Raw genomic sequence first — 21,663 nt, 5'->3', positions numbered from 1 at the left:
TGTGAGATTTTCTTTGGAGAGATCTCCAAAAAATTGTAGTTCACTTTTGGATATGAATCCCCACTCTCCTTTAAGGAGGAAGAGAATTTTAGTCTGTTAGTATGGTAAATTATATTGATTGACTTTTGGATATTAAACCAATTCTGCATTCCTGGGCATATTAGTGTTCTACTGTGGTGTAACAAATTGCCACAAATTGAGTCACTTAAAATAGCACAAGCCTATTATATTACTGTAGGTCATAAGCTTGGGTGTGGCTCAGTTGGATCCTTTGCTCAGAGTCTCATAATGTTATAATCAAAATGCTGACTGGGTTGCATTCATATCTGGAACTTGGAGTCTTTTTCCAGGTTCACATGGTCGTTTGCAGAACTCAGTTCCTATGGCTGTAAGAACTTGGGCTGAGTTCCTCATTTTTCAAGGTACGCTTTTTCTTGCTGGCTGTTGGCTGGAGGCCACTCTTAGTTCCTAAGGAAAAAAAAAAATTAATTCTTTTCCACAAAGCCCTCTCACAGGCTCTTTTACAACATGGTAGCTTTCTTCTTAAAGACAGAAGAAAATTTAATCTCTAGTTTGCTAAGAAAGGAGCCCCAATGGTGCAATGGTTAAGCACTGGGCTGCTCGGCAGTTAGAACCCACCAGTGACTCCATGGGAGAAAAGAACTGGACACTGGACATCTGCTCCTGTAAAGATTGTGGTGGTTGTTATTGTTATGTGCCTCAGAGTCAATTTCTACTTATAGCAAGCCCGTGTGACACAGTAGAACTACCCCGTAGGGTTTTCCTTAGCTTTAGTCTTTGTAGAGCAAGATCTCCAGGTCTTTCTCCCATGCCGCTGCTGGGTATGCTCAATCTGCCAAATTTTCAATTAGCAGCTGAGTACTAAACCCTTTGTCATGGAGTCATTTTCAACTATATGACAGAGTAGAACTGCTTGCCCCACAGGGTTTTCAAGGAGTGACTGGTGGATTTGAACTGCCAACTTTTTGGTTAGCAGCCAGCTCTCAGTCACTGCGCCACTAGGGCTCCATGTAAAGATTACAGAAAAAAAAAATCCTGTGGCACACCTACTCTGTCACATGGGTTTGCTATGAATGGGAATCGAGTTGATGGAGCCCAACAACAGCAACAATTGGCTAAGATAGTCTCACAGCACATAACATAATCATGGGTATAAAAATCACAACACCTTTGCCATACTCTATTGGCTAGAAACAAGTTACATAGTCTGCCTACACTTAAGAGAAAGATTATAAAGGGTAGAGCTCTGGTGGCAAAGTGGTTGACAGCTCAGCTGCTAACCAAAAGGTCAGCAGTGTGGATCTGTCAGCTGCTCCTTGGAAACCCTATGGGGCAGTTCTTCTCTGTCCTACAGGGTTGCTGTGAGTCGGAATCAACTCAATGATGGCAACCGGTTTGGGGTTTTTTTTTTTTTTTTTGGACACCAGGGAATGGGATATCCCGGACTTAGAATCTACAACACTGAGATAACCCCACTTAATCATGTTTTCTTTTTTTATGTATTATTGTTTTTCATTTGCTTAAATTTCGTTAAGAATTTGTCTGTGTTCATGAGAAATACTGATATTCGTTTGTTGATTTTCTTTCTCTGCCTTTCATTTACGTCATGTTTGCTTTGAACATTTTTACTTCTTTATCTTATTTTCATTCTCTTAGTTGTTTTCATGCCTTTTGTTTTAAATGTGCTTTATCAAACTTTCATTTGAATCTATTTTCCTGTGGCCTATCTTGTAATTTGTCTATATTTCTGAGATTTTTTTTCTGTAATTTCTTTCTATTTTTGTCAATGTCTCTTCCTCCTTCCTGAATTTTTGATTCAAGGTATTTTCTCATACTTCCAAACACTTGTTTGATGATATTTAGTTTAGAGTATTATGTCTCATTTTCTTTTTCCTTTGTGTTTTTATTTTAGTGAAGGAGGGAGTTTCATTACTTAAAATGTTTTGATTTTTGTTTTCTTTTTTAAAAACAGTAGTTTCCTATAGCTTAAGACTGCTTTTGTTTATTTTATTGAATTTTGTTGAATTATTTTGTGTCAGTTGTGTTTGGGGTGGTGTATAAGAGCTCTAGTTCAAGAACACTCTTCTGTCAGTGTAGTAAAAGTGCAGTTTTTTTTGTGTGTGTGTGCACAAGCACGCTAGGTGAAACTTCACAGCTCTATTTCTTATTCAAAAATTTATACACATATTGTTTTGTGACATTGTTTGCAATCCCCACAATGTGACAGCATGCTACCCCTTTCCACCCTAGGTTCCTTTTATCCATTTATCCAATTGCTGTCCCTTTCTGCCATCTCTTCTTACTTTTGGACAGGAGTTGCCCATTTGGTCTCATGTATTTGGTTGAACTAAGAAGCATCTTCCTCACATGTGTCATGTTTTGTTTTGTAGGCCTGTCTAATCTTTGTCTGAAAAGTGGGCTTTGGGAATGGATTAGCAGAGCAATCAGGAGCCATAGTTTCTGGGGTTCCTCCAGTCTCTGTCAAACCAGTAAGTCTGATCTTTTTTAGTGAATTTGAATTTTCTCCGGCTCTGTCTGGGACTCATTCTCTCTTGTGATCCTTGTCAGAGAGGTCCTTGGTGGTAGCTGGGTGCCATCTAGTTCTTCTGGGTTCAGGCTGGTGGAGTCTCTGGTCCATGTGGTCCTTTAGTCTTTTGAGCTAATATTTTCCTCACGTCTTTGGTTTTCTTCATTCTCTTTTGCTATGGATGGGAGGGGACCAATAGATATATCTTAGCCACTTGCAAGCTTTTAAGACCCAGGTGGCACTCACCAAAATGGGATGTAGAACATTTTCTTTAGGAACTATATTATGCCAATTGACCTAAATGTCCCCCAAGACTATCGTCCCCAGCCCCCAGCCCCAACTATTTGGTGTCCCTCCAAGTGTTTGGATGTGTTTGGGAAACTTTTATGCTTTTGTTTTGTCCAGTTGTGCCGAGTTCCACTATATTGCTCGTTGTCCTTTCCTTTACCGAAGTGACACTTGTCTACTATCTAGTTAGTGATTTCCCCTCCTGCTTTCTCCTCACCCTCATAACCATGAAAGAATGCTTTTTTTCTGCCTGAAACATTTTCTTGAGTTCTTATAATGCTGGTATCATACAATATTTGTCCTTTTGTGACTGACTTATTTCACTCAGCAAAATGTCCTCCAGATTCATCTATGTTGTGAGATGTTTTGAGGATTCATCATTGCTCTTTATTGTTGACCTGTATTCCATTGTGTGTATGTATCATATTTTTTTTTAACCGTTTATGTGTTGATGGGCTTTTAGGTTGTTTCCATCTTTTTGCTGTTGTGAATAGTGCTGTAATGAGCATGGGTATGCATATGTCTATTTCTGTGACAGCTCTTATTTCTCTAGGGTATACTATTGCTAGGAGTAAGATTGCTGAATTTTATGGTATTTCTATTTCTGGCTTTTTAAGGAAGCACCACATCACTTTCCAAAGTGGTTATACCATTTTGCATTCCCACCAGCAGTGAATAAGTGTTCCAATCTCCCCACAACCTCTTCTACATTTGCTATTTTGTGTTTTTTGGATTAGTGCTAGTATTGTCAGGGTGAGATGACATCTCAATGTTGTTTGGATTTGCATTTCTGTCATGGCTAATGATCGAGAGCAATTTCTCATTTGTCTGTTAGCCACTTGAATGTCTTCTTTGTTGAAATGTTTGTTCATATCCTTGGCCCATTTTTTAATTGGATTGTCTTTTTGTTGTTGAGGTGTTGCAGTATCTTGTAGATTTTAGAGATTATACCTTTATAGAATATGTCACAGCCAAAAATTTTTCCAGTCTGTAGGTTCTCTTTTTACTCTTTTGGTGAAGTTTTTTGATGAGCATAAGGGTTTAATTTTTAGGAAACCCCATTTATCCAGTTTCTCTTCTGGCATTGTTAATTATGGTTTCTATCCTATTTATGTTGTATATTAGGGCCCCTATTTTTGTCCTCTACCACATGTCTGTCAGTTTGTCATACTGTGGTGGCTTGTGTGTTGCTGTGATACTGGAAGCTTTGCCACTGGTATTTAAAATACCATCAGTGTAACCCTTGGCGATAGGATTCAGCAAAGCTTCCAGACTAAGACAGACTAGGAAGAAGGGGCTGGTGGTCTACTTGTGAAAAAAAATGACCAGTGAAAACCTTATGAATTGCAGCAGAACATTGTCTGATGTAGTGCCGAATATGGAGCCCATCAGGTTGGAAGGCTCCCAAAATATGACTGAGGAAGAGCTGCCTCCTCAAAGTAGAGTCAACGTTTATGATGTGGATGGAGTCAAGCTATTGGGACCTTCATTTGCTGATGTGGCACAACTTGAAATGAGAAGAAATAGCTGCAAACATCCATTAATAATCAGAACATGGAATGTACAAAGTATGAAGCTAGGAAAATTGGAAGTCAGCAAAAATCAAATGGAGGATGTAGGGCCAAGATAGCAGAGTAGTCAGATGCTTCCTATGGTCCCTCTTATAACAAAGACTCAAAACAACAAGTGAATCAAGTATATATGATAATCTAGGGGCCCTGAACATAAAAGACAAAGCTGAAGAATCAGACTGAGCAGCAGGGTGGGGAGAGATGGTTTAGAAGCAGCAAGGAGTTGCCAGACCTGACCTGGCTGGAACCAGGACCCTGAAGGCTGGATCGGCTGGCACAAGCAATGAGGCAAGCAGTGGCACTCAGGATGCATTCTCCACATAGAGAGAGACCGAACAGCAGAGAGTCTGCTCAAATCTGCAGAACCAGTGAGAAATGGTGCTCAATAAGTGACAGGTAAGTACAAGTGCCTAACCTACTGCTTGGATTAAAAAAAGCAAATAAATAAGTAATTCCCTTTTGGGAAGTACCTCTCTCCCATTTACCTGTCCCCTCCCCACTCTACTCCAGGTTCCAGTCTACTTCAGCAATTGCTGCTCTCTCTGGACTGGAAGTAGGACTCATCATGTGTCCTGAGTCATTCTACCAGCTTTGGAGAGGGAACAAATTAACAAACAGGAAAAAATTATCTGCCAGCAACCTTAAGCTGGGAACTCAGGGCAGGCGCAGCCCCTTTACTAGGCACAGGCATAAGGGGTCCTTGGACTTTGAATGCCTTTCACCCCTGCATAGACATGTGTAGGCCCATTTCAACAGGTTAGGCCCTCATTATCACAGTGTAACAAGGTATATGCCTAAAGCACATTTTCATCTGTATCTGCTATAAGGGGGAGTGGCAGATTCATGCATTTTGACACCACCTTGCCCATTAAGCAGGGTCCTCACTTACACACATCAAGGGCCTGAGGACTGGTGGTTCCACCCACTCCACTGAGCCACCCACGACAGAGGCCCAAGAATAAGTGGTGCCTCCCAGTCCTTACGCTCAACAGCATTGGGTGCCCATTGTTTGGCTGCAAAACCCAACTACCTATGCGCTCTAGGGAACAGGGATATGCCTTCCACTCGACACTCGGGGACAGCAGTCAGCCCACTGCCTTGATCAGCGCTTGACCCACTACTGCAGCCAGATACCTGTGCCTACTCCAATCACCTCTGTCCATCTAGGACTGTAGGGGAGAGCCTGCACCACATGCTCAGGGACAGACAATCTGGACATGACCTGAATCCACACAAGAAAAGTAAACAAATTCCTAGGCTCACATACCTAGTAACAGTTCTAGTCATCTGAACACAGGACTAAGGGCTTCAAAGACACCAATGATCAAAGTAGCTCAAATGACCAGCCTATTTGGCCATATTAAAACAAAACAAAACAAGAAGCTAGGACATGGTAAGTAAACATAAAATAAATAAATATAACTTATTGATTACTCAGAGACAACAATCAGTATTGAATAACATAAAGAGGCAGACCATGATGGCTTAAGCAAGCCACCAAAACAAATATTCAAGAAAACTTCTGGAGGAAGAATATTTCTTGGAATTACCAGAGGTAGAATTCAAAAGACTAACACACAAACATCCAAGAGATGGGGAAGGAGATCAGAAAAAATGCAGAATAAGCCAAGAAACACACAAAGTAATAGAGGAACTTAAGAAGGTTATACAAGAGCATGATGACAAATTTAACTGGCTACAAAAATCCATAGAGACACCAAACAGAAATCCAGGAGTTAAACAATAAAATTTCAGAATTAGACAACTCAAAAGAAAGTCATAGGAGCAGAATCAAGGCAATGGAAGTCAGAATTAGTGAGACAGAATTTACAGGACTTGACACCAACATATTTGATGAAAAATTGGGTAAAAGAATTTTTTTAAAACGAAGAAACCCTAAGAATTATGGGGAACCCTATCAAGAGGAATAACCTATGAGTGATTGGAATATCAGAGCAGGGGGATAATGAAGAAAATTGTTGAAGATTTGTTGGCAGAAAACTTCCCTGATATCGTGAAAGTTGAGAAGATATCTATCCAAGAAACTTGCTGAACCCCTCGCAAGGTAGATCCCCCAAAAAAGTCACCAAGACATACTATAATCAAACTTTCCAATACCAAAGATAAAGAGAGAATTTTAAAAGAAGCTAGATAAACAAAAAGTCACCTACAAAGGAGAGTCAATAAGACTAAGCTCAGACTAATCAGCAGAAACCACACAGGCAAGAAGGCAATGGGATAACATATATAAAGCCTTGAAGGAAAAAAAAATTCCAGCCAAGAGCTAAATGTTCAGCAGAACTGTCTCTCAAAAATGATTGCAAAATTAGGGCATTTCCAGAGAAACAATTTAGGGAATTTGTAAAAATCAAAAGAAAATTACAAGAAATGCTAAAAGGAGTCCTCCAGTTAGAAAATCAATAACATTAGATAACAACCAAAGACTACAACACAGGACAGAACAACAAGATATCAACCAGAAAGGAAGTCAAAAAATAAATCAAAGCTAAAACACTGAAAATAGGGAAACAGAGACATCAATATGTAAAAGATGAGAACATTAAAACAAAAAAGAAGGACTAAAAAATGTAGTCATAAATCTTTTATATGGAAAGGAAGTGAAGGTGATGTAAAGAAATAAAAGATTCATTTAAACTTAGAAAAATAGGGGTAAATATTAAGGTTGCCACAAAGGAAACTAACAATTCTACACATCAAAATGAAAAAAAAAAAAAGTAAAGACTCAACAAATACAAAATCAACAACCGTGAAAAAGATAAAAAGAAAAAACATAAAGAAAAATGACTCGGCAAAGAAAATTAAGCAGAACAAAGAAACTGTCAACAACACATACAAAAAAAGACAAAAATAACTTATAACTATCAGTAATTACACTGAATGTAAATGGACTAAATGCACCAATAAAGAGACAGAGAGTGGCAGAATGAATAAAAGAACCAACCCATCTATATGCTGCCTACAAGAGACACACCTTAGACTTAAAGACACAAAAAAACTAAAACTCAAAGGATGGAGAAAATATATCAAGTAAACACCAATAAAAAAGAGCAGCAGTGGTAATATTAATCTCTAACAAAATAAACTTTAAAGCAAAACCTACCACAAAAGATAAAAAAGGACATTACATAATGATTAAAGGGCCAATACATCAGGAGAACATAACCACAATAAATACTAATGCATCCAATGACAGGGCTCCAAAATACTCAAAACAAACTCTAATAGCATCCAAAAAAAAAAAAATAGACAACTCCACAATAATAGTAGGAGGTTTCAACACACTGCTTTTGGTGAAAGACAGAAAATTCAGAAAGAAGCTCAATAAAAACAGGGAAGATCTAAATGCTACAATCACCTTACTTAATCTCATAGACATATACAGAACACTCCACCCAACAACAGCTGAGTATACTTTCTTTTGCAATGCACTTGGAACATTTTCCAGAATAGGCCACATATTAGGCCACGAAACGTGCCTTAACAGAATCCAAAACAATGAAATATTACAAAGCATCTTTTCTGGCCGTAAAGCCATAAAAGTAGAAATTAATAACAAGAAAGCAAGGAAAAAATCTCAAGTACATGGAAACTAAAAACACCTTGCTCAAAAACTATCAGGTTATAGAAGAAATTAAGGTCAGAATAAAGACATGAACAGAATTAAATGAGATTGAAAACATACCCTACCAGAACCTTTGGGACACAGCAAAAGCAGTGCTCAGAGGTCAATTTATAGCAATAAACGCACACATCCAAAAAGAAGAAAGGGCCAAAATCAAAACACTAACTCTACAACTTGAACAAGTAGAAAGAAAGCAACAAAAGAAGCCCTCGGATACCAGAAGAAAGCAAATAATAAGAAATTAAAGCAGGATTAAATGAAATAGAAACCAGAAAAACAATTGAAAGAGTTAACAAAACCAAACACTGGTTCTTTGAAAAGATTAACAAAATCTATACACCATTGGCCAAACTGACAAAAGAAAAACAGGAGACAAAGCAAATAACCTGAGTAAGAAATGAGGTGGGCAATACCACAATAGACCCAACTGAAATTAGAAGAATCATAACAGAATACTATGGAAAATTGTACTCCAACAAATTTGAAAACCCAGAAGAAATGGACAAATTTCTGGAAACACATTACCTACCTAAATTAACACAAACAAAGGTAGAACAATCTGATAGACATATAACAAAAAAAGAGATGGAAGAGGTAATTTAAAAAACTCCCAACATGAGAAAGCCCTGGGCATGAAGGCTTCGATAGAGAATTCTACCAAACATTAAGAGAAGAGTTAACAGGCATTTCAGAGAATAGAAAAGGAGAGAATACTACAAAACTCATTCTATGAAGCCAGAATAACCCTGATGACAAAACCAGGTAAAGACACCACAAAAAAACTGCAGACCAATATCTCTCATGAACATAGATACAAAAGTCCTCAACAAAATTCCAGCCAATAGAATTCAACAACATATCAAAAAAATAATTCACCATGACCAAGTGGGATTCATACCGGGTATGCAGGGATGGTTCAACATTAAAAGAACAATCAATGTAATCCATCACATAAATAAAACAAAAGACAAGAACCTCATGATCTTATCAATCGATGCAGAAAAGGCATTTGACAAAGTCAACACCCATTCATGATAAAAATACTCTCAGCAAAATAGGAATAGAAGGTAAATTCCTCAACAAAATAAAGGGCATTTATACAAAGCCAACAGCCAAAATCATTCTAATTGGAGTCTGAAAGCATTTCCCTTGAGAACAGGAACCAGAAAAGAATGCCCTTTGTCATCGCTCTTATTCAACATTGTGCTGGAGGTAGTAAGCACACCAATTAGGCTAGAAAATAAATACAGGGCATCCAAATTGGTAAGGAAGAATTAAAAGTATCCCTATTTGTAGATAATACGATCTTATACACAGAAAACCCCAGAAAATCTACAACAAAACTACTGGAACTAATAAAAGATTTCAGCAAAGCATCAGGATACAAATAAAACATACAAAAATCAGTTGGATTCCTCTACACCAACAAAGGGAACTTTGAAGAGGAAATCCCCAAATCGATACCATTTACAATAGCCTCCAAAAAGATAAAATACTCAGGAATAAATCTAACCAGAGATGTAAAAGACCTATACAAAGAAAGCTATAAGACACTACCGCAAGAAATCAAAAGAGACTTACATAAGTGGAAAAACATAACTTGCTCATGGATAGGAAGGCTTAACATTGTGAATATGTCTGTTATACTCAAAGCTAGCTACAGATACAATGCAATCCTGACCCAAATTTCAACATTTTTTAATGAGATGGGAAAACAAATCACCAACTTCGTATGGAAAGGGAGGAGGCCCTGATAAGTAAAGTATTACTGAGAAGAAGAAGAAAGTAAGAGGTCTCACATTACCTGATTTTAGAGCCTAATATACTGCTACTGTAGTCAAAACAGCATGGTGGGGGCCAAGATGGCTGACTAGGTAGAAGCTACCTTGGATCCCTCTTGCAACAAAGACTCGGAAAAACAAGTGAATCGATCACATACATGACAATCTATGAACCCTGACCATCAAACACAGATCTAAAGAGTTGACCTGAGTGACAGAGACTGAGAACGAACAACCACGGGGAAGTAGTGACTGTTTTCGGAGCCTGAAGCCAGCTTCCCAGGCAGGAAACCTTGGTGCCGGGCTTTAGACTGGGCACAGGGTAGCTAAGCATGGCATCCTGAGACGGTGCAAACACGGGGCACAGCCCTAGCCCCCTGAACTGACCTCGGGGGAAGCCCAGCCAGTGCACGCAGGCAGTGCAGCGACGTGGCTGAGAGGAGGAGAAGTCACCGGGAAGCAGCGACAGGTTTTGGAGATGGGAGTGTGGCGTCCCAGCCGGGGAACCTTGGCGCTGGGCTTTGGACTGGGAGAGGAGGAACTAACCGCGGCTTCTGAGATAGCACAAGCACGGGATGCGGGCCTGACCCTCAGGGGCAATCTCTACCCAGCCAGCGCACACAGTGGACGCACCCCTCGGGAATCTCAGATAAAACAGTCATCCCAAGCAAGATAAGTAACTTTGTCTATATTCCGGGGTGCTACTCTCTCCTATTTGTCTGAACCCTCCCCTCCCCTTCCCAAGTGGCTTCATTAACATTGGAATTTCCTGAGCCAGAGAGTGAACTGTTTGCGGTTTCTCTTTCTTTTCGGTCTTTTCCTAACCCATTCTCCTGGCCTGAAAGAAGCAGCTATAAAAAACTCAGGGACCAAAAATCCTTCCCTAATTGGACTAAAAACACAGAACCAGCTCCAGCCAAGCATATGTGATCCACAGTCTCGGGCTTTCATCCCTACAGGGGACAAGGTGGCTATTATAGTGCAAAGGCATTTCTGATAGGGATCTGACTGTAATTGTTTTAGCGGATTACTGGAAAGACAAGTTTCCCAGGTCTGATATCTCTGCATATTCAACAGAGCCCTCGCTGACCCACAACAGGGAACTGAGAGCTGAAGCTCCCCTCAGACCACCTAGCCTCCTGCCTTAGGGGTCTAAGGAGGGTGACACCTACCAATCTGTAGAGGTACTTGCATTGGGGGCCTAAGGTACAGCTGCAGAGCCCACCCACCAAAGTGCTTTAGGAATAGAGACACACCTACCACACTGGCACTTGAGGGAAGCCTGTCAGCATCCTGCCCCCCCCTGGAGTGTGAACTCCTGCTGCTACTAGAATCTGGTGCACACAACTATCACCACTACTTCTCTAGAAGGATAGGTGACAGCCTGCTCTACACACTTGATGACCCAAAATCAGATTCTACTCGATAATAGTGAAAGGACTCAGGCTTATATATCTGGTAACAGCCCAAACAAGCTGGTACTAGGACATAAGTGAGTCAACGGCTACAACAATCAAGAGAGCTCAATCTAGTAGCCCATCCACGTATACTGAAAGAAAACAAAACAAGATAAGACTGAGTGAGCAAATATAGAATAAATCACTGCAATATCTTAGTGATGGCTCGGAGACAGCAGTGGATATCAAACCACATAAAGAAGCAGACCATGATTGCTTCTACAACTCCCCAAACTAAAGAATCAAAATCTTTCCCAAATGAAGATACAATCCTGGAATTGCCAGATACAGAATATAAAAAACTAATTTACAGAATGCTTCAAGACATCAGGGATGACCTCATAAAGGAAATATGGCAATCTACAGAAAAAGCCAAGGAACACACTGATAAAGCAGTTGAGGAACTCAAAAAGATTATTCAAGAACATAGTGGAAAAATTAATAAGTTGCAAGAATCCGTACAGAGACAGCATTCAGAAATCCAAAAGATCAACAATAAAATTACAGAATTAGACAACGCAATAGGAAGTCAGAGGAGCAGACTCGAGCAATTAGAATGCAGAGTGGGAGATCTGGAGGACCAGGGAATTTACATCAATATAGCTGAAAAAAAATCAGATAAAAGAATTAAAAAAAAAAAGAAGAAACCCTAAGAATCATGTGGGACTCTATCAAGAAGAATAACTTGCATGTGATTGGAGTCCCAGAACAGGGAGGGATACCAGAAAACACAAAGAGAATAGTTGAAGATTTGTTGGCAGAAAACTTCCCTGACATCATGAAAGACAAAAGGATATCTATCCAAGCTGCTCATCAAACCCCATTTAAGATTGATCCAAAAAGAAAATCACCAAGACATATCATCAAACTTGCCAAAACCAAAGATAAAGAGAAAATTTTAAAAGCACCCAGGGATAAAAGAAAGGTCTCCTACAAAGGAGAATCAATAAGAATAAGTTCAGACTACTCAGCAGAAACCATGCAGGCAAGAAGGCAATGGGATGACATATAGAGCACTGAAGGAGAAAAACTGCCAGCCAAGGATCATATATCCAGCAAAACTCTCTCTGAAATATGAAGGTGAACACAAGCTTAGAGAATTTCCAAAAACCAAACCAAAGCTACAAGAAATACTAAAGGAAATTGTTTGGTCAGAAAACCAATAATATCAGGTACCAGCACAACACAAGGTCACAGAACAGAACATCCTGATACCAACTCAAGTAGGGAAATCCCAAAAACAAATTAAGATAAATTTTAAAAAGAAAAAAACGCTCAAAACAGGGAATCATTGAAGTCAATATGTAAAAGATCATAATAGTCAAAAAGAGGGACTAAATACAGGTGGCATAGAACTGCCATGTGGAGAGGGATACAAGGCAATACAGGACAATACAACTTAGGTTTTTACTTAGAAAAATAGGGGTAAAGATTAAGGTAACCACAAAGAGGTATAACAACTCCATAACTCAAAATAAAAACCAAGAAAAACATAATGACTCAGCAAACATAAAGTCAAATACTATGAAAAAGAGGGACGCACAATTTACAAAGAAAAACATCTCAGCACAAAAAAGTAAGTGGAAAAATGAAATTGTCAACAACACATATAAAAAGGCATCAAAATGACAGCACTAAACACATACTTATCTATAATTACGCTGAATGTAAATGGACTAAGTGCACAAATAAAGAGACACAGAGTCTCAGACTGGATAAAGAAACACGATCCATCTATATGCTGCCTACCAGAGACACACCTTAGACTTAGAGACACAAACAAACTAAAACTCAAAGGATGGAAAAAAATATATCAAGCAAACAATAAGCAAAAAAGAAGAGGAGTAGCAATATTAATTTCTGACAAAATAGACTTTAAAGTTAAATCCACCACAAAGGATAAAGAAGGACACTACATAATGATTAAAGGGACAATTGACAAGGAAGATATAACCATATTAAATATTTATGCACCCAATGACAGGGTTGCAAGATACATAAAACAAACTTTAACAGAACTGAAAAGTGAGATAGACACCTCCACAATTATAGTAGGAGACTTCAACACACCACTTTTGAAGAAGGACAGGACATCCAGTAAGAAGCTCAATAGAGATACGGAAGACCTAATTGCTGCCATCAACCAACTTGACCGCATTGACTTATACAGAACACTCCACCCAACTGCTGCAAAGTATACTTTTTTTCTAGCGCACATGGAACATTCTCTAGAATAGACCACATATTCGGTCATAAAACAAACCTTTGCAGAATCCAAAACATTGAAATATTACAAAGCATCTTCTCAGACCACAAGGCCATAAAAGTGGAAATCAATAACAGGAAAATGAGGGAAAAGATATCAAATACTTGGCAACTGAACAATACCTTGCTGAAAAAAGACTGGGTTATAGAATACATTAAGGAGGGAATAAAGAAATTCATAGAATGCAAAGAGAATGAAAATGCTTCCTATCAAAACCTCTGGGACACAGCAAAAGCAGTGCTCAGAGGTCAATTTATATCGATAAATGCACACATACAAAAAGAAGAAAGAGCCAAAATCAGAGAACTGTCCCTACAACTTGAACAAATAGAAAGCAAGTGACAAAAGAATCCATCAGGCACCAGAAGAAAACAAATAATAAAAATTAGAACTGAACTAAATGAATTAGAGAACAGGAAAACAAATGAAAGAATTAACAAAGTCAAAAGCTGGTTCTTTGAAAAAATTAACAAAATTGATAAGCCATTGGCCAGACTGACTAAAGAAATACAGGAAAGGAAATAACTCGAATAAGAAACGAGATGGGCCATATCACAACAGACCCAACTGAAATTAAAAGAATCATATCAGATTATTATGAAAAATTGTACTCTAACAAATTGGCAAACCTAGAAGAAATGGATGAATTCCTAGAAAAACACTACCTACCTAAACTAACACAATCAGAAGTAGAACAACTAAATAGACCCATAACAAAAAATGAGATTGAAATGGTAATAAAAAACTGCCAACAAAACAAAGCCCTGGCCCGGATGGCTTTACTGCAGAGTTCTACCAAACTTTCAGAGAAGAGTTAACACCACTACTACTAAAGGTATTTCAAAGCATAGAAAATGACGGAATACTGCCTAACTCATTCTATGAAGCCACCATATCCCTGATACCAAAACCAGGTAAAGACACCACAAAAAAAGAAAATTACAGACCTATATCCCTCATGAACATAGATGCAAAAATCCTCAACAAAATTCTAGCCAATAGAATTCAACAACATATCAGAAAAATAACCCACCACAACCAAGTGGGATTTATACCAGGTATGTAAGGCTGGTTTAATAGTAGAAAAACCATTAATGTAATCCACCACATAAATAAAACAAAAGACAAAAACCACATGATCTTATCAATTGATGCAGAAAAGGCATTTGACAAAGTCCAACACACATTCATTACAAAAACTCTCAGCAAAATAGGAATTGAAGGAAAATTCCTCAACATAATAAAGGGCATCTATACAAAGCCAACAGCCAACATCATTCTAAATGGAGAGAGCCTGAAAGCATTTCCCTCGAGAACGGGAACCAGACAAGGATGCCCTTTATCACCGCTCTTATTCAACATTGTGCTAGAGGTCCTAGCCAGAGCAATTAGGCTAGACAAAGAAATAAAGGGCATCTGGATTGCCAAGGAAGAAGTAAAATTATCTCTATTTGCAGATGACATGATCTTATACACAGAAAACCCTAAGGAATCCTCCAGAAAACTACTGAAACTAATAGAAGAGTTTGGCAGAGTCTCAGGTTATAAAATAAACATACAAAAATCACTTGGATTCCTCTACATCAACAAAAAGAACATCGAAGAGGTAATAACGAAATCAATACCATTCACAGTAGCCCCCACGAAGATAAAATACTTAGGAATAAATCTTACCAAAGATGTAAAAGACCTATATAAAGAAAACTACAACGTACTACTACAAGAAACTAAAAAGGACCTACTTAAGTGGAAAAACACACCTTGCTCATAGATAGGAAGACTTAACATAGTAAAAATGTCTATTCCAGCAAAAGCCATCTATACATAGAATGCACTTCCGATCCAAATTCCAATGACACTTTTTAAAGTGATCGAGAAACAAAACACCAACTTCATATGGAAGGGAAAGAAGCCTCGGATAAGTAAAGCATTACTGAAAAAGAAGAAAGTGGGAGGCCTCACGCTACCTGATTTCAGAACTTATTATACAGCCACAGTAGTCAAAACAGCCTGGTACTGGTACAACAACAGGCACATAGACCAATGAATCAGAATTGAGAACCCAGATATAAATCCATCCACGTATGAGCAGCTGATATTTGACAAAGGCCCAGTGTCAGTTAATTGGGGAAAAGATAGTCTTTTTAACAAATGGTGCTGGCATAACTGGATATCCATTTGCAAAAAAATTAAACAGGACCCATACCTCACACCATGCACAAAAACTAACTCCAAGTGGATCAAAGACCTAAACATAAAGACTAAAACGATAAAGATCATGGAAGAAAAAATAGGGACAACCTTAGGAGCCCTAATACAGGGCATAAACAGAATAGAAAACATTACCAAAAATGACGAAAAGAAACCAGATAACTGGGAGCTCTTAAAAATCAAACACCTATGCTCATCCAAAGTCTTCACCAAAAGAGTAAAAAGACCACCTACAGATTGGGAAAGAATTTTCAGCTATGACATCTCCGACCAGCACCTGATCTCTAAAATCTATATGATTCTGTTAAAACTCAACCACAAAAAGACAAAGAACCCAATCAAAAAGTGGGCAAAGGATGTGAACATGCACTTCACTAAAGAAGATATTCAGGCAGCTAACAGATACATGAGAAAATGCTCTCGATCATTAGCCATTAGAGAAATGCAAATTAAAGCTACGATGAGATTCCATCTCACTCCAACAAGGCTGGCATTAATCCAAAAAACACAAAAGAATAAATGTTGGAGAGGCTGCGGAGAGATTGGAACTCTTATACACTGCTGGTAGGAATGTAAAATCGTACAACCACTTTGGAAATCTATCTGGCGTTTTCTTACAAATTTAGAAATTCAACTACCATAGAACCCAGAAATCCTACTCCTTGGAATATACCCTAGAGAAATAAGAGCCTTCACACAAATGGATATATGCACACCCATGTTTATTGCAGCTCTGTTTACAATAGCAAAAAGCTGGAAGCAACCAAGGGGTCCATCAATGGATGAAAGGTTAAATAAATTGTGGTATATTCACACAATGGAATACTACACATCCATAAAGAACAGTGACGAATCTGTGAAACATTTCATAACATGGAGGAACCTGGAAGGCATTATGCTGAGTGAAATTAGTCAGAAGCAAAAGGACAAATATTGTATAAAACCACTATTATAAGATCCTGAGAAATAGTATGAACTGAGAAGAACACATACTTTTGTGGTTAGAAGGAGGGGGAGGGAGGGAGGGTGGGAGAGGGCTATATACTGATTAGTTAGTAGATAAGAACTACTTTAGGTAAGGGGAGGACAATACTCAATACATGGAAGGTCAGCTCAACTGGACTGGACCAAAAGCAAAGAAGTTTCCAGGATAAACTGAATGCTTCAAAGGTCAGTGGAGCAAGGGTGGGGGTTTGGGGACTATGGCTTAAGGGGACTTCTAAGTCAATTGGCAAAATAATTCTATTATGAAAACATTCTGCATCCCACTTTGAAATGTGGCATCTGGGGTCTTAAATGTTAACAAGCGGCCATCTAAGATGCATCAATTGGTCTCAACCCACCAGGATCAAACGAGAGTGAAGAACACCAAGGTCACACGATAACTACGAGCCCAAGAGACAGAAAGGGCCACATGAACCAGAGACTTACATCATCCGAGACCAGAAGAACTAGATGGTTCGTGCCCTGCCACAACTGATGACTGCCCTGACAGGGAGCACAACAGAGAACCCCTGAGGGAGCAGGAGATCAGTGGGATGCAGACCCCAAATTCTCACAAAAAGACCAGACTTAATGGTCTGACTGAGATTGGAGGAATCCCAGCGGTCATGGTCCCCAAACCTTCTGTTGGCCCAGGACAGGAACCATTCCCAAAGGCAACTCATCAGACATGGAAGGGACTGGACAACGGGTTGGAGAGAGATGCTGACGAAGAGTGAGCTACTTGTATCAGGTGGACACTTGAGACTGTGTTGGCTTCTCCTGTCTGGAGGGGAGATAGGAGGGTAGAGAAGGTTAGAAACTGGCAAAATTGTCACGAAAGGAGAGACTGGAAGGGCTGACTCATTAGGGGGAGAGTAAGTGGGAGTATGGAGTAAGGTGTATATAAGCTTATATGTGACAGACTGACTTGATTTGTAAATGTTCACTTAAAGCTCAATAAAAATTATTAAAAAAAAAAAAAAAACAGCATGGTACTGGTAGAACAGCAGATACAGAGACCAATGGAACAGAAATGAGAATCCAGACATAAATCCATCCACTTATGAACAGCTGATATTTGACACAGGCCCAAAATCTGTTACATGAGGAAAAGACAGTCTCTTTAACAAATGGTGCTGGCATAACTGGATATCCATCTGTGAAAAAAATGAAACAAAACCCATACTTCATACCATGCAAAAAACTAACTCAAAATGGATCAGAGACCTAAATGTAAAATCTAAAAAATAAAGAACATGGAAGAAAAGATAAGGGCAACACTAGGAGCCCTAACACATGGCATAAACAGTACACAAAACATAACTAACAATATAGAAACACCAGAAGAGAAACTAGATGAGTTCCTGAAAAGCAGTTATTCTCATCAAAAGACTTCACCAAAAGAGTAAAAGGACAACCCACAGACTGAAAAAAAATTTTTGCCTAAGACAAATCTGATCCACATCTAATCTCTAAAATCTACAAGATACTGCAAAACTTCAACAACAAAAAGACAAATGACCCAATTAAAAAATGGGCAAATGATATGAACAGGCACTTCGCCAAAGAAGACATTCAGGCAGCTAACAGATACATAAGGAAATGCTCAAGATCATTAGCCATTAGAGAAATGCAAATGAAAACTACAATGAGATATTATCTCACCCCAATAAGACTGGCATTAATCCAAAAAACACAAAATAATGAATGTTGGAGAGGTTGTGGAGATAATTGAACACTTGTACACTGCTGGTAGGAATGTAAAATGGAACAGTCACTTTGGAAATGGATTTAGGGCTTCCTTCAAAAGCTAGAAATAGAGCTATTACACCATCCAGCAATTCCACTCTTTGGAATATATCCTAGAGAAAAAAGAACCATCACAAGAATAGCTATATGGACACCCATGTTCATTGGAGCACTGTTCGCAATAGCAAAAAGATGTAAACAACCTAGGTGCCCATCAACAGATGAACAGATAAACAAATTATGGTATATTAACAACACAGTGGAATACTATGCAATGAAAAAGAACGAGGATGAATCTGCCAAACATCTCATAACATGGATGAATCTGGAAGGCATTACACTGAGTGAAATCAGTCAGTTGCAAAAGGGCAAATATGGTTCAAGACCACTATTATAAGAACTCAAGATAAGGTTTAAACACAGAAGAAAACATTCATTAATGGTTACAAAAGTCTGGGGTCTTAAAACCTAGTGAGCGGCCATCTAAGATACATCAATTTGTCCAACCCACCTGGACCAAAGAGAATGAAAATACCAAAGACACAAGGAAAATTTTAGCCCATGAGAAAGAAAGTCTTCCAGCACAATGTTTAGTAAGAGTGGTGATAAAGGGAACAAAGTGGGAGGCCTCACACTACCTGATTTTAGAACCTATTATACCACCATGATAGCCAAAACAGCCTGGTACTGGTACAACAACAGACACATAGACCAATGGAACAGAATTGAGAATCCAGACATAAATCCATCCACCTATGAACAGCTGATATTTGACAAAGGCCCAAAGTCAGTTAAATGGGGAAAAGACAGTCTCTTTAACAAATGGTGCTGGCATAACTGTATATCCATCTACAAAAAAATGAAATAGAACTCATACCTCACACCATGCACAAAAACTAAATCCAAGTGGATCAAAGACCTAAACATAAAGACTAAAATGATAAAGATCATGGAAGAAAAAATAGGGACCACACTAGGTGCCCTAATACATGGCATAAACAGAATACAAAACATTACTAACAATGCACAAACACCAGAAGAGAAGCTAGATAACTGGGAGCTTCTAAAAATCAAACACTATGCTCATCCAAAGACTTCACCAAAAGGGTAAAAAGATTACCTACGGACTGGGAAAAAAAATTTGGCTACGACAAATCTGATTGGTGTCTAATCTCTAAACCCTACAAGATACTGCAAAACCTCAACAACAAAAAGGCAAATAACCCAATTAAAAAACGGACAAAGGATATGAACAGGCACTTCACCAAAGAAGACATTCAGGCGGTTACCAGACACGTGAGGAAATGCCCACAATCATTAGCCATTAGAGAAATGCAAATCAAAACTACAATGAGATCCTGTCTCACCCCAACAAGGCTAGGATTAACCAAAAAAAACCCAAAATAATAAATGTTGGAGAGGTTGTGGAGAGGCTGGAATACTTAGACACTAGCATGGTAAAATGGTACAAAACACTTTGGAAATTGATTTGGCACCTCCTTAAAAAGCTGGAAATAGAAGTACCAAAGGATCCAGCAATCCCACTCCTTGGAATATATCCTAGAGAAATAAGAGCCATCACACGAATAGATATATGCACACCCATGTTCATTGCAGCACTGTTCACAAAAAGATGGAAACAACCTAGATGCCCATCAACGGACTAATGGCTAAACCTATTATGGTATATTCACACAGTGGAATACTATGCAATGATAAAGAACAACAATGAATCTGTGTAACATCTCATAACATGGTTGAATCTGGAAGGCATTATGCTGAGTGAAATTAGTAGCGAAAGGACAAATATTGAGTGAGGCCTTTATTATAAGAACTTAAGAAAAGGTTTAAACACAGAAGATAATATTCTTTGATGGTTTCGATTTGTGGGGAGGGGAGGGAGGGGGATATTCACTAACTAGATAGTAGATATGAATTATCCTAGGTAAAGGGAAGGACAACGCACAATACAGGGGGTCTGGGGACCATGGTTTCAGGGGACATCTAGGTTAATTGGCATGACAAAGTTTATTAAGAAAATGTTCTGCATCCCACTCTGGTGAGTGGTGTTGAGGTCTTAAAAGCTAGGGAGTGGCCATTAAGATGCATCAATTGGTCTCAACCCACCTGGAGCAAAGGAGAATGAAGAACACCAAAAACACAAGCTAATTATGAGCCCAAGAGACAGAAAGATTCCATCCCACTCCAACAAGGCTGTAATTAATCCAAAAAACATAAAATAATGAATGTTGGAGAGGTTGTGGAGAGACTGGAACACTTATACACTGCTGGTGGGAATGTAAAATGGTACAACCACTTTGAAAATCGATTCGATGCTTCCTTAAAAAACTAGAAATAGAACTACCATAAAAAAGATTCAGTAATTCCATTCCTTGGAATACATCCTAGAGAAATAAGAGCCTTCACATGAACAGATATATGCACACCCATGTTCACTGCAGCACTGTTTACAATAGCAAGAAGATGGACGCAACCAAGGTGCCCAACAGATGAATGGATAAATAAATTATGGTATAGTCACACAATGAAATACTACACAGCCCTAGAGAACAATGACAAATCCATGAAATGTCTCATAACAGGGATGAATCTGGAAGGCATTATGCTGAGTGAAACTAGTCAGTTGCAAACGGACAAATATTATATGAGACCACTATTATAAGAACTCAAGAAATAGTTTAAACACAAAAGAATATGCTCTTTGATGGTTATGAGGATGAGGAGGATGAGAGGGAAAAGGGTATTCACTAATCAGATAGTACACAAGAACTATTTTAGGTGAAGTGAAAAACAACACACAAAACAGGAGAGATCAGCACAACTGGACTAAACCAAAAGCAAAGCAGTTTCCTGGATACAACCAAATGTTTCAAAGGCCAGAGTAGCAGGGATGCGGGTCTGGGGACCTGGTTTCAGGGGAAATCTAGGTCAAATGGCATAACAAAATGTATTAAGAAAACATTCTGCGTCCTATTTTGGAGAGTGGTATCTAGGGTCTTAAACGCTAGCAAGTGGTCATCTAAGATACATCGATTGGTCTCAACCCACCTGGAACAAAGGAGAATGAAGAACACCAGAGACACAAGGTAATTGTGAGCCCAAGAGACAGAAAGGGCCACATAAATCAGAGACTACATCAGCCTG

Source organism: Loxodonta africana, chromosome 3 (assembly GCF_030014295.1).
Source record: "Loxodonta africana isolate mLoxAfr1 chromosome 3, mLoxAfr1.hap2, whole genome shotgun sequence".
NCBI lineage: Eukaryota > Metazoa > Chordata > Mammalia > Proboscidea > Elephantidae > Loxodonta > Loxodonta africana.
This window is presented reverse-complemented; position numbering follows the sequence as displayed.